The following is a 14578-nucleotide window of genomic DNA, read 5'->3' on the forward strand; positions in this document are numbered from 1 at the left end:
TGTAGGTTTCTAATATCCTACTTTAGCTCCTTTCTCCAAAATTTAGTAGTTTAAGGTTGATTATATCCCACTTTCTCCAAGATAATCTACCCAATGTAGTTTACAAGGAACAGGAACTTACCAAAACACACAGCATGTGTAATCACAATTTGTTACAAAACAGATTGATAAAGTCAGATATGATAAAGTCAATAACTCATGATACATAGACTAAATGTGCTAGGACCATGAAAGAATCTACAGTTTTGATAAAAATGATAAAATACAAACATGTTTTGTTGAATTTGGGCTTGTTCTGTACTGGTTTTGTATTGTCTAGATTCTGGACCATGCATAACGAGTACAGAACAAGATGAAATTTAAGCAAACTGGATTTGTGTGTTGGTTTTTCTCTGAATTTTAGTTTCATGGTCATGGTGGGTCTAATTCATTTAGTGCCCATGTGCACATTCACACACAACATGCACAAGGTTAAGTCTCCAGGGACTTTGAATAAACAAACTACAGAATGGCAAAATGCCTCAGGCATTTCACTGTTACAAAAGCAAGTGTGTATGGTTAAATAGGAATTTTAAAATCATGTTTAGATCATTTGTCTGCCCCCTCCCAAAACTTCACTATGGCTTGTATGTGTGGTGTTTTCCAGTGAGAGTTTGAGGCAGCAAGATTGGGCTGCGTCTTGCACAGCCTTAACACTTAAGCCATTAGTCTTCCCTGATGAACCTTGTCTGGCTCGAGGAACAACACCTGCATAAATACCTTGCGGTGTCAGATGCTAGCAGTCTTTTGTTTACAGTGACTAAAACTGAACACATCTCCCCCAAAAAAACAATATTGAGAACTGTCAACATATAACTCTTCTTCCAATCATGCTTTTTCTTGGTCCAACATGCTCACTTCCCAAGCCTCTCATCATAGTAGTTGACATACACTTTGTCAGTGTTCTTTTTTCTCCCTTTTCCTGAATTTTGCCCGCTATCATTTTTCTGGCCCACAGGTATATTTAACCTGGCCGTCACCAATCTGACATCCCCCAGATGTGTTGGAAGACAGATCTGTTTGCCATGCTAGCTGGGGTCGGTGGGTGTTGTACTTCAGAAATCCCTGGAGGAGGTCAGATTCAATAAGGCTGGTTTAGTGATGGTTTAAGACTTCTCTAGACATCAAAACTGCTGAATCTCTGGCGATCCCAACCACTCAGGCCAGAAACAGGCATTAAAGACAGCCCATAATTTGTTCTGAAAGCACACTGATGTCATAAAGAAGTAACGGGGGCACATTTGCCAGGTTTGTAAAATCAGACTTCAAAGAAATCCCCTGTTTCAATCCAGTCACTAAACAAGGTCACTTGCATAATCCTGGAGGTTGGCAAATTTCTTGCTGAGACACTTGAGTGCTCACATTACTTAAGACTTCCCCTTTTCCAGTGATGGGGCTACCTGTAATGTCTGTTTCTGGTTATATTGGAAAGGAAATGAGTGCTCTGCTAGGATGTATTTACTAACAGGTTGTAATTATCCTTGTAGATACTGAAGATACAGTATTTAAGAAAGGTCCTATAAAGGAGCAGGCACTTCAGGTGCTAAACTGGGGGTAACATTTTACATTTATTCTGGGGAAGCAGAGGATTTACCTGCATTTTTAAAAACTGTGTCCATGAAGTCACTTCTGACTTATGGTGATATTTTTCAGAGTTTCCCAGGTAGAGAGTACTCAGAAGTGGTTTACTATACCCTTCTGGAGGCATCCTGAGACTGTGCAGCTTGCCCAAGGCTACGCAGGCTAGCTTTTCTGGGGAACTCAGCTCTCAACCTCTGGCTCCACAACCAGATACCTAACTCACCGAGCTGTCCAGCCAACTGCTGCATGCTTATCTGAACGGTTATATACATTTTCTGCATCAACAATGCCTAGAGAGTACTAAGAGCCCTTCAAGAATGATAAATGAGAGCAAGACCAAACCTGCTGCCCGAAGCTCTGTGGGTTACAGTTTCTGGCCCACAGAAGAGTCTGCACATATGCTTTTCAAATATATGATTTAAAATGGAAGGGTACAGATCATTGGTTAACAACCTTCATGTGTTTGGAGGAAATGTTGAAAATGGCAGTTAGGGACCGTGTATGGGTGCAGCCAGCAAGGGGGATGTAGTACCAGCCCTCCCAGGAAAAAAAAACTATATATTCTATCTATATAGAGTAATTTAGCTATATAGTCTCACTGGGTAAAGAAACACATTGATTTCTGTTTTACTCTTCACATTTTGTTTGCAGCTGCCTTTGATTTTTCTGTGGACCATTACAGGCATGGAGTCAGAACCCCGTTAGGTACGCTGATGAGCACCCTGGTAAATGCTTAGACAGGAAGCAACAAAGGAGGCTTTAACTTTTAACTGCTAGGTATTATACAGCTGCCCAGGTGGATTTGAGTACCATAAATCATTTCACTGACATCGTGCCAGACATATGTATATGCCGGGGTAACTTCAGTGGCGTTATTGTTTGCATGAATACGAGCTTAACAGCATTTTATGTATCTAAGCGTTATCTTCCTTTTAGGCTAGCAGTACTGTGTGTGTGTCCCTCCACCCCATGAAAAATGAATTTGCAGATAATCAGTTTCCATCAAAGTTCCTGCAGCTATGAGGTAACACCAGTAATCCTAATATGATCATAGAATTGCAGAGGGACTGGAAGGGACCTTATGGGTCACTGAGTCCAACCCGTCAGGGAGGCACAGTGGAGAACTGAACTCCTGACTAGATGCCTAAATCCCTGACCCCATCCAGCAGTTCAATGGGAAATCAGCATTTATTCACATGGGAGATGAAGAGTAATTTACGTTCAGGGAGAAGAAATCAAAAGAGGTGCTTGCTGGGCCACAACAGTGGCCAAATGGGTGCAGGCAGGAATTCTGGAAATCTGTACAATTTGAGCCGATACATAAAACACAGAACCGAACACTGGATGAAGCAGAGTTTGGGAACTGGAATAAGAAATGGATATCTTACATGCTGGATGTGAAACAAGGAGGGAAGGGATGACCATGTTAGGAATGAGGAACTGGCAACCCTCGAGATATTGTTGAGCTTCAGGCCTAGGCAAAGTATCCAGTGGAGAGGCATGATGGGAACTGTAGTCCAGAAACATCTGCATTTTGGACATGTAATCCCCCCTTTTTTTATTTGAACCTGATGGCTCAAATCTAGAGCATGATGCTACTCACCCACACTAAAATATCTTTTGACAGAATGAGCTGACACAAAGGGATCGTTGCTATTTTTAGAGAACAGTTCTTTCTCCTTATGTAGCCATACAAGAGTGTATCCATTGTGAAGGATAACAGTAAATTATTTGGGGTGTCTGTATTTAAGAATTATTATGCTTTTGCACACAGAAAATATCAAGTCAGCCTTCCTCAAACCGATGTTTTCCAGCTGTGTGGGGTTCCGACTCCCATCATTTCACCTGAGATGGCATGTGTAGTCCTACAGAGCCAGAGGGCAGCAGGGCAGAAAGGCTGCATTCTGGGGCCTGTCATGTATTGAGAGCGGGCTCTGACCCCGTCCATCCCTCTCCAGTCTTTTCTTTTAATTCAGACTTTATTTATTTCCTTTCACTTGAAGAGAGAGCCCCAGCCATTCCTGCTTTCATTCTGCCTTGGGATGTTTCCCACTCCTCATAAAAAAGAGTGAGGAGAGAAGGAACCGCTGAGCCTGCCGTTGGGGAAGGAGCCAAGCAGATGATTACTGACGAGCGCCAGTCAGAGCACACGCTGCACGAGGCTGGAAGATGACATGGTCTGGGTTGGAATTCTTTGGCTGGCAGGCACGCTGCATGGCTAAACTCCTCCTGCCGGGTTACCTCAGTTTATACAGTTTATACAGAATGCCTGCCCCCTCACCTAAAGCGTCCTGGACTTGCTCCAAAACTGGCTGCACAAACTAGAGGGGCCACAGATGGAGATTTCAGATTTTCCCAAACTCCTAGACAAGCATCATTTTCATGCCAGAACCCCTGTGTTCAGACTTTGAGCGGTCTATTCATCATACACTACTGTCTGGGATAACAGCTCTCAGAATCCCCAAGCCTCTGGGTGGTAAATGCTGGAACTTGTAGTCTAAAATTAATGTTCCTGAACTCTTGACATTATGTGACCTCAGTAAAGTTCATCTTGCCCTCTGGAACTGCTCAAGGCAGTTTATCACTAACATAAAGCAAATGAAATAATTGAAGTGAGATAAAATGCAATATAACAACAACATTTTCATTAGTTATCTTGAGAACAACAACAACCCACTGCAATGAGCAGGGGATTGAACTTGATGGCCTTATAGGCCCCTTCCAACTCAATTACTGTATTCTGTGATTCTATGAAGAAAATGAACAACAAAAACCTAAGAACACCATTACAGTGAAACAGGTTCTTCTTTCTGATGGCAATTTTAACTGTATTTTAATCATTTTATATTTTATTGTATTTTGATTGAATTTTAATTGTTGGGGTCACCATAAGTCATAACTGAGTACTTGGCACATCATCACAATTATATCCCTCAATTATATTTTTTCAGCTTTTCATTAGTTATCTTGAGAATGAACAATGGGTTGTGTGTAACTTTGAAGCAGAACAAAAGTAGTCTGAAAATCTTAAAGTACAAAGAGAAATCTTCGGCCCACCAAAGGCTGTACCAGACATTGCACTGCCTGAGGCAGTTGAGAGCAGGAGTTCAGCAACATCTGGGGAGTCACTGGTTCTTCACTGGTCTTCTTTCACAGTCAGCATCGCTTCATTGGCCCAACAGAACAGGGAAAATGTGTCCATTCCAATACTTCACATTGTCTTGTCCATTGTATTTTTGTGTATCCCATTTTTGTCCCACCAATTTATGCCTTTGCATCTCCCACTAGTGCCAGGCTCCCAGTGTTCATAGGCATTACATTGGTGTACAATGGTACAACAAACCAACATGGTATGCCAACATCGTCAACGCAGCCAACACAACTAGCGGCCCAACCCACATGGCCGTGTGTCTCTGAGCACTGTACCAAGCCTTCACTGTTTACCACTTTGACCACCAGGTTCTGTGCACAGGAGGTTTTATAAACAATTGCTCATTGAATTCTCAGGGACAGTCTCCCAACAACAGTATACTACTATGCCACCCTTGTAACAAGTGTTCAAAACATATGATGCTGCAGTGAGAAGTGGAAGTAAAAACACAACGGCTGGCTGGGGAACCAGGATGCAGTACTGTATACTGAAGGGATATGCACAATACTTGGACAATGATTGGACACAAACACAAAAGAGCTCACTGTTGCCCTACAAACTTTTTTTGTACAGATAGCCAAATACTCAAGAAATACTGCAAAATGCCCCATGGTCATTTGGATCCTGCAGAATGGAAAACCATTGCTTTTTCGCAGAATTTCACAGATGCTGTATCAGGATTAGGTCTGCATCAAATGGATGTGAATACACGAAATGACATGTTCCATCTTCATGTATCAGGCTTGTGATAAGACCCCCCCCCCATCTGGCTTCACCCATTGTTTGCCTTTTGTATGATAAGTTTGTTTCATAACAGAAATCAAAGAGCAGGATTATTTGAAAAATGCCAGCGAGACCACATTGGTTTAGTGTCAATTTCCCTATCTGCATGATAGGAAGAGTAATGGCTGTATTCTATAATGACTGTTGTGGGAAAGAGCAACTGAAAAGCATCTTGCTTATTAAAATAGCAATATCATTGATTATGGGAAAATACTGATGACTGTGTTTTCAGAAGAGTTCAGCATTTTACAAGGGCAGCCCCCCCTCTCTTTTTTTTAGAGATTTGAGAAATGAATCCTGTACTGCACTACATCTTAATTGGCATACTTCCCATTCAGGTTTAATTTTGGCGTGAGCATATGAGTCAAACTATAAATCTGAAGTGATGCATTAATCAATCAACTATATTTGAGAAGCATAAATCTCATGGATTTATGAATCAGGGATTTTCCAAATTCATCAAAAGGTCTCTCAAACAATAGGAGTAGGTTATATGAACAAATATCTATTAAGTCATTTTCTTATTTTGCACTGAATTATGTGTTATGAATAACCGTAAATTTCTTGTAATTACAGGGGATGAGGTTTTGTAATGGATGGATTTACAGAGGAAGACAAGCAGATTCAGCACAGGGAAAAGAAAAATATATAGCAATGACAGTGTAAGATCAGGGCAGGAAGACATGCATTATAAAAGCAGAAAAGGGAAAGTATGCTTTTTAGCAGTAATGTTATTGCGTATAAATTATTGTTGCTTTAGTGGCTCATGAGAACTAGGAGCTTAACCAGGGATCATTATAGATTTCTAATTTCTATACTGTACAATGCTATTTATAGAAGCTGATTTGATACCTTATGTTTATAGATTTGAGTCACTGACCAGAATCCTATTGATGATATGCTCTTGCATAAGGGAAAAATCACTTATTGGGAGCAAATTGCTGCTCTTAAACAAGGGGTTGGTTGCATTCCTGGCCAATTGACCGATTGCGCAATTGGGCATGCAGCAAGAATGCAACCAGCACTTCATTAATGAGCAGCAATTTGCCATTAAAATGCCTGTGGTTTCTCTCATGCAAGTAAAATTCTTCAACAAGACTCTGGCCACTCAGTTTTACTTAGAATTTAGCCCCTGATAGGAAGAGTAATGGCTATGTCTTTTTAGTGAACTAGTCTTTTTCCTGCACAGTTTCAGGCATGTAGTTCCTTACTATTTTTAAAATCCCATATATTTTTATTTATTTTTGTTGCTTTACAGAAGAATTATCGAGTATTCAAAATCACACGGTTATCTTCTTTATGTGCTGAAAGATGCAGGCATTGTGCTAGTAAGCACTGTAAGCTAAGATATCAATAGTCTATTTAATTGAATGTGTCCTCCTGTAAGAGAGAAGCCGTGAACATGTGGAATTTTCATGGAGAGGAGTTCTTATCAAAAGTCTTCCCATTCCAACCTGTTGTTTGACTTTTATAGTGAACTTTTTCACTATGACACTAAGGTTGTAACTACGACCTACCAGTAATTAGATCTTTTCATAGGGCGTGTCTCCATATGTGGCCTCAGCACACTGTATTTTAACTCCTTTTTTAAAAAACTAAAATGACCTCCTTTAACTTGATATGAGATAAAAATCTGATGTGAGATGCACCTTGGAGGTCAGCAAAGCTTCATTCCATATCTTTGTGAGTGTGGGTTCTTTTTTTAAAATTTCACTTAAAAGATCTGGTCTATGTTTCTTCAAAAGACAGAGGAACATGTCCCACTTATTTCTCTAGCGACAGCAAGACATTTTGATTCTACTCAAGTACAACTAGTCATCCATAGTCCTTAAGATGTTTTTGGCCTACAACTCTTTGCAGCCCTCATTGGTTTAGCTGGTGGTGAGGGATTATGGATGTTGCAATCCCCAAACGTCTGCAAGGGCATTGTCAGCCATCCATTTTAAAAAATGTTTCATTGGTCACTGCATTGTATTCTCCCTCTCTGGATATCACGACAGAGTTGCACGAACTGAGCTAGCAGGTATTTTCTAATCAGCATGTGTCAACTTGCTTTAGGTTGAATCTGTTCTATGACTGCTGGCATTAAAGATGTTGCTTTTCAGGGAGGCTTTCCACACTGACCCTAGCTGATCACCTTTTTGTTCTCTCCAACCACTCTTCCTCCGTCTGGTCTGGTTTTATATGATTGGTCCACGCCATCTATTTTTAAGGGTCAATTGTAGTTGATTTTAATGTTTCTATCTTTATTTTATTTTATTTTATTTGTTGTAACCGTCCAGAGTAGTGCCTTGGCACTAATAGGAATGGGATATAAATTGAAGAAATAAATAAGTAAATAAATTTTGTTGTTATTATTAATATGTCACATTTCTGTTGTCTGTTTATCTGCCACATGCTGGATTATATCTCAGTTGATTTTTAACTATTGATCCCTAGTATAGCTTTCTAAACAGATGCAATACAGTAGAACTCAAGAACCCAGTCTTTGGCAGTGAGGAGTCATTATTGACTATGAGGAGAAATGTCAACACAAAGAGAGGTCAACTAAAACTTGTAGTTGCTATGAGTTTAAATTGGAGGTAGACAAGGTGTGGCTATCCAGATGTTGCCAATTTTTAGCTACCAGTGTCTCCCGCTACTGGTTGTGCTGGCAAGGACTCAGGGAAGTTGTATGTCAGAAAACATCTGGAGAGCTACATTTTGCCACCCTAGGCTTAAATGGTTATGAGAAGAACTCCTCAAGAAATCTGCATGTGAAATATATACCGATACTGGAAACAGAAAAGTGGGGTATTTCTAGCCTTGCTTTCTCCATTACGTTCTACTTTTTAATTAATGTAGAGATGTGTGTGTAGTAGAGAGAGAGGTTGAAAGAGGGGGGGGGGAACAACATTCACACAACTGACCCTAGATGTAACAGTCTTAAACAGAGCTATAGCAGGATTCCCTTATTCTGAGGTTTGGGTTCAGGTCAGTTCAGACCTGATTGGATCCGATATGGATTTGAATTGGAACTGAAATTTGGAAGCTCAAATCTTCACACTTCTCATTTATTTCCATTGAGAAATTAAAATAGTTGTAACTTTTTTATGTTCCTGAAAAGTGAATACACAAGAACCAGTTTGTACAGGATTACTACACCCAAATAATAGATCCAGGTTTTTCCCATGTGCTAGTTTGTCCCCCAAACCCATAAACTTTTGTTTTGTTTCATTTTGTTTTATCATAAAAATACATGAAATTTGGCATCATTGTAGTACTTTCAAAGATTATGATTCCTGTCAAGTTTCATACAAACAGATCCATCTATTTTTAAAATATGTTTATGAATGTACTTAAGTTTGGTAAAACACTGTTTTTCTAAATTATTCCTACAAATGCAAACTGTAATTCATATGTAGTATATGTGTGCTCGTTGTCGTTTAGTCATTTAGTCATGTCCGGCTCTTTATGACCCCATGGACCAGAGCACGCCAGGCCCTCCTATCTTCCACTGCCTCCCGGAGTTGTGTCAAATTCATGTTGGTAGCTTCAATGACACTGTCCAACCATCTCATCCTCTGTCGTCCCCTTCTCCTCTTGCTTTCACACTTTCCTAACATAGCATCTTTTCCAGGGAGTCTTCTCTTCTCATGAGATGGCCAAAGTATTGGAGCCTCAGTTTCAGGATCTGTCCTTCCAGTGAGCACTCAGGGTTGATTTCCTTTAGAATTGATAGGTTTGTTCTCCTTGCAGTCCAGGGGACTCTCAAGAGCCTCCTCCAGCACCACAATTCAAAGGCATCAATTCTTCAGTGGTCAGCCTTTTTTATGGTCCAGTTCTCACTTCCATACATCACTACAGGAAAAAACATAGCTTTGACTATTTGGAGTTTTGTTGGCAAGGTGATGTCTCTGCTTTTTAAGATGCTGTCAAGGTTTGTCATCACTTTTCTCCCAAGAAGCAGGCGTCTTTTAATTTCGTGGCTGCTGTCTCCATCTGCAGTGATCATGGAGCCCAAGAAAGTAAAATCTGTCACTGCCTCCATATCTTCCCCTTCGATTTCCCAGGAGGTGATGGGACCAGTGGCCATGATCTTAGTTTTTTTGATGCTGAGTTTCATACCATTTTTTGCACTCTCCTCTTTCACCCTCATTACGAGGTTCTTTAATTCCTCCTCACTTTCTGCCATCAGAGTGGTATCATCTGCATATCGGAGGTTGTTGATATTTCTTCCTGCAATCTTAATTCCGGCTTGGGATTCCTCCAGTCCAGCCTTCCGCATGATGTATTCTGCACATAAGTTAAATAATCTGGGGGACAATATACAGCCTTGTTGTACTCCTTTCCCAATTTTGAACCAATCACTTGTTCCATATCCAGTTCTAACTGTTGCTTCCTGTCCCACATATAGGTTTCTCAGGAGATAGACAAGGTGGTCAGGCACTCCCATTTCTTTAAGGACTTGCCATAGTTTGCTGTGGTCTACACAGTCAAAGGCTTTTGCATAGACAATGAAGCAGAATTTGCTATTTTTCTGGAACTCGCTGGCTTTCTCCATAATCCATCATCCAAATCCATATGTGTACTAGGAATTTGTTAAAACAAAAGAAACACGCTAAACAAGAGAGACTGAAAGCAAATTAAAACAAAACTGAAAAAAAAAATGTCCCAAAATGTGTGTTTCTCACATAAAAGGGCCAAGGGAAGAGCCACTAGAAGTGTTAGTGAAATAAAATTGAGATCAAGACACAAATTCAAATAAGTAACAAATACGATGTGATGGAAAGATGGCTTGGGGAACAATTGAGAAAGGAGGATGATCATTTTGCTGTGATGAAGAAAGAATAAAACACAAGTAGTAACAGTAAAAACAAAACTACCACAAAACCAATAACGTTATTTCAAAAACTGCCATCAGGGTGAAATTTTTGCCCAGTCCAGACTGAAAGATGGAAAGGTGGATGGGGACAAAGGATAAGTGTCATCATCTAACCAATTAAGAATCTCTCACACATAAGCAGATCAAGACATTCAGCTTTCAAATCCATTCTAAGTTTTGGCAACCTTTCCCAGAGTTTCCTAGGAGTAAGTGGTTTACCATTCTTTCTTCTGGGGACAACTCGGGGAGAGGAACCAAATTCTTCACCCCTGACTCCAACTCTGTGAGCTATCCAGCCAGCCCTAGCCAAAAAAATTAATAAGAAAGACAAAAAGAGGATTCTGATTAACAAGACAAAAGTTTGGAAGTGAAGATTTAGAGACTCAGACTAATCAAGGCAATCAACTCAAGACTATGCTCGCATTAAGCTCTTGGCCAAATTGCTTGTGCCTTGCATTTGGATTATCTACTTTCCTTTCTTGAGGGACCTATTTAGTCCAGTGGTTCCCAACCCTGCCCCCCCAGATGTTCTTGGACTAAAACTCTGAAAGCCTTCACCACTGGCTATGTTGGTCAAGATTTCTGGGACTTGTAGTCCAAGAACATCTGGGGAGCCGCAGTTGGGAACCACTGTTCTACTCAGACTCTTCTGGTCCAGGCCAGTCTCTAGCACTAGCCTAACATTCCACAACCTGCTGCTTTCCACCTGCTTGGACTAAAACTCTCATAGTATCAATAGTAGGATTTCTGAGAGGTTAGTCCAAAAATTTGGATTGTTAAGATGGCATCTCAATTTGACACTTGTGTTAAAAAAGTATCTCCCTGGCTGGGGGCATAGACTGCTTTTTAAACGGGAAAAAAACCATTTAAACCATCGTTTTGCGATCGCAAAAGCAATCACAAAAACCTAATCGTACAGTGATTTCCTCGTTAAGTGAGGCAATCGTTAAGCGAGGCACCACTGTATCTGCCTCACAATCTCACCTGTCTTCATCCCACTCTTCTCTTCTCCTTTTTGAACCCTCTTCTACCAGACCCATCTTTCTGGAGCATGACCTGTTTACAGAGGCCACATTCCCATGACTGGGAATCTGGTTCTTCTCACCAATTTTTCCCCCAGGCTTTGCTGTTGCTTCCTGGCCATGCTTCTTGTGTTTTCTCACATGGCCAAAGGACTCTGTCAAATTTCATCCACACTGGAAGCCTCCCCTCTTCTCAATCTTAATGAGGGCAGGCAGTGTGGTAGTGATTGAATGCTGAATGTCCATTTCATGTGCATGGTGGGACAGCAAGGGATGGGTCTATAGACAGGGTCTTCCCAAAGAGTTTTTGGCTTGAATATTGCCTTTTGATGATTTACGGTACCTTTAAAAACTCATGGTTTTGTTCATGAATATTATCTTTTAATTTCCTGGGTCCTTTTTCTCAGGAGAACGGTGGGTTAAAAATATTTTATATAAATAAATAAAATAAAAGAGTATTCATCAGATAGTACTCAAATTAGTTGTATGGTGATGGGAAATGAGGAGTGTGGGGTTTACATGGCCAAAGGATTGTTTCACTCTTAGCTCCTAGCTCTGCCACACTCCCTACCTCTCACAGACAAACTCTTACTTCTGACCCTCGTCTCTGACTCTCACTGACTGAACTTCTCTAGACTCTGACTCACCCCCTCCCTTCTAGTTCCTCTGGCTCCGCCTCCCAATGGCTCCCATTGTTGTATGCAAACAACCTCCTACATGATCCAAAGCAGGGTGATCGCCACAAGGAGCTATTCTTTTCTTGTCAAGTTCTAGTCTGGTTTTCTGATAGGTATGCCCTCTAAGGCAGTGGTCCCCAGCCATGGGCCTCCAGATGTTCTTGGACTTCAACTCCCAGAAATCCTGGCCAGCAGAGGTGGTGGTGAAGGCTTCTGGGAGTTGTAGTCCAAGAACATCTGGAGGCCTGAGGTTGGGGACCACTGCTCTAAGGCCAGTAGATCTCTCTTAAGGCTTTCAAAACTGTCACTGGGGAAGGACGGAATGGCATATGCTGGAGGAGGAAATATCTGGCTGAAACTCTGAGGCACTTATTTTAGGAAGGAAAAAGTGTACTGCAACATTTTGTTGCAGCTCTTATTTATCTCTACCAATCTGGTCTTTGCTGTGTATATTTAGCGAACACCTAAGTAACTATCTTCTGGCTACACTGCCCTGAGGCACTTTGGATTGTCCCCCTGCAAAAGCCTCTGGCATTATCTCCACTTTCTTTCTTGCTCGCAGACATCTATGTTATCCTTACAAAATAGCAAAGACTATTGAAAGCTATTTTGGCTTAAGTTTTCTTGGGCTAACATTAACTCTCATAATCCATGGTCTTGATAAAGTGGGATTTCCTCCAGAAAGCTAGACTGTGAGGTTGCCGGATCAGCAGCATCCCATTTCTAGAGATTAGAAGCCCTAAACATGAGACCAGGTGGTGGTTCTGTGTGATGCTATGTGACAGGCAAGAGCTGGGAATGGGAAATCTTTCCTCAGGCTTTGTGCCCATGTTGCTGCGGCTTCTTCAACAAGAATGCTCACGAATCATGACAATTCCATTCCACTCTGTAAGGCTCCAGTTGGGACAGCTAGCCCAATACTGATGTACAACAAAATAGGAGTTTGTTGGGAAGAGACCCAGTTGGTGGATGCATTTATGCCCACCATGGTATCTGAAACAGCCAACATCCTTCCATCCCCACCATTGTGCTGAGCCACTTAACTCTGTTGCCAGCTGAGATGGGCAGAGATCCCCTTCACACATGGAAACCAAATGGTCTCCTCCTTCCAGGAAAAGCATGGCAATTCCCTGAGGTTTCAAGTGGCCCTATCTGGCAGCACCGCCACTCAGAACAGCACCCTAATCTCCTCCAGCCATCGGTATCCAGATGATAGTGGCTGCAATGTTTTAGGTCCACAAAGACAGTTACAAAAATAAGGAGTAAAATGAAGATGAGATTATTCTGTAGAGACCGAAGAACTTTCTTGTGCAAGGACCACCACAGGTCCTCTTTGTATCTTCCCACTGATTGTCCAGGCCACTCCTCAAATTGTAATACTCCTTAATGCTAAGGGGGTATCAATAAATTCTCTCATTACCATGGTGGTAAGATTGGAATCTCACACATTTCCAGAATGGCTGCATTTTTTTTCTGGATCCATTCCAAATGCCTGTCCTAATTCTCTCCTCATTCCATTTCTTTCCAATCCACCAAGGTTGTCCTCTTGTTTGTTACAACCATATTTTTGTCTAGTTGCTTCAAGCAGGCTCTAATGTGGTCCTCTCTGCCATTGTATCACCCACCCAACACTGACCTCTTTTTTTTTTAAAGTGATATTGGAATATTCTCAACTTTCACACATTCATTTTTGTAACCTCTCCTACCTCTGCAGAAGTCTGCTGTGTAACTGAATGTCAAAGGATCCTTTCAGATTTCACTTGAAAAGGCTGAGGCATCTGTTAGGTTTTAATTTTGAGGGATACACTGAGCTTTGGTTGGTGCAAAAGGGTAAATTAAAAGATCATAAAATACAACAAACCAAAACCAAATAGCCCACGCCCTTTTTTGGAAACAGGTAATGGGGGCAGGGAGGAATCGCACACAAGTGCCAATGCTTACCGTCATTATTCTGCTTCAGTTTCTCCAGATGCATAGCGGGAATTAAAAGACTGCTTTTAGATAATACTTATTACCAAATGTTTTGTGACACTATCCCAGATCTTCACAAAGCGTAGACCAGCAGTTTTTCTAACCTTTCATTCCTCTTTCACTCTCTTCACAATGTTTCCTCTTTGACGCTGAAGGTGTCTTTGTAATATACAGGTATATCACTATGATGCCAGTGTCATGGCTCCATTGGTGGTGGCTCAATTGTAAGAGAATCCTGTGCCTCTGACTTGATGAGGTAGTTAGAATTCTTGGCTGCAGTTCAGGGGAGCGAACTGCAGAGCAATGCTCTAAAATACTGTAAGTCTCTCATCAAACTACAGAACCTGGGATTCCTAATAATGGAGCCATGACAGTTAGTGGAATCAGAGTGATATAGCTGTGTTATTGTACAGCATGATAAGTTTCATCCCTCTCCATTTTCTAGTGTTCTACTCATTGGAGCTCCTTCAGCCCGGCTGGAACATTCCAA

This window comes from Pogona vitticeps, chromosome 1 (genome assembly GCF_051106095.1).
Source record: "Pogona vitticeps strain Pit_001003342236 chromosome 1, PviZW2.1, whole genome shotgun sequence".
Classification (NCBI taxonomy): Eukaryota; Metazoa; Chordata; class Lepidosauria; order Squamata; family Agamidae; genus Pogona; species Pogona vitticeps.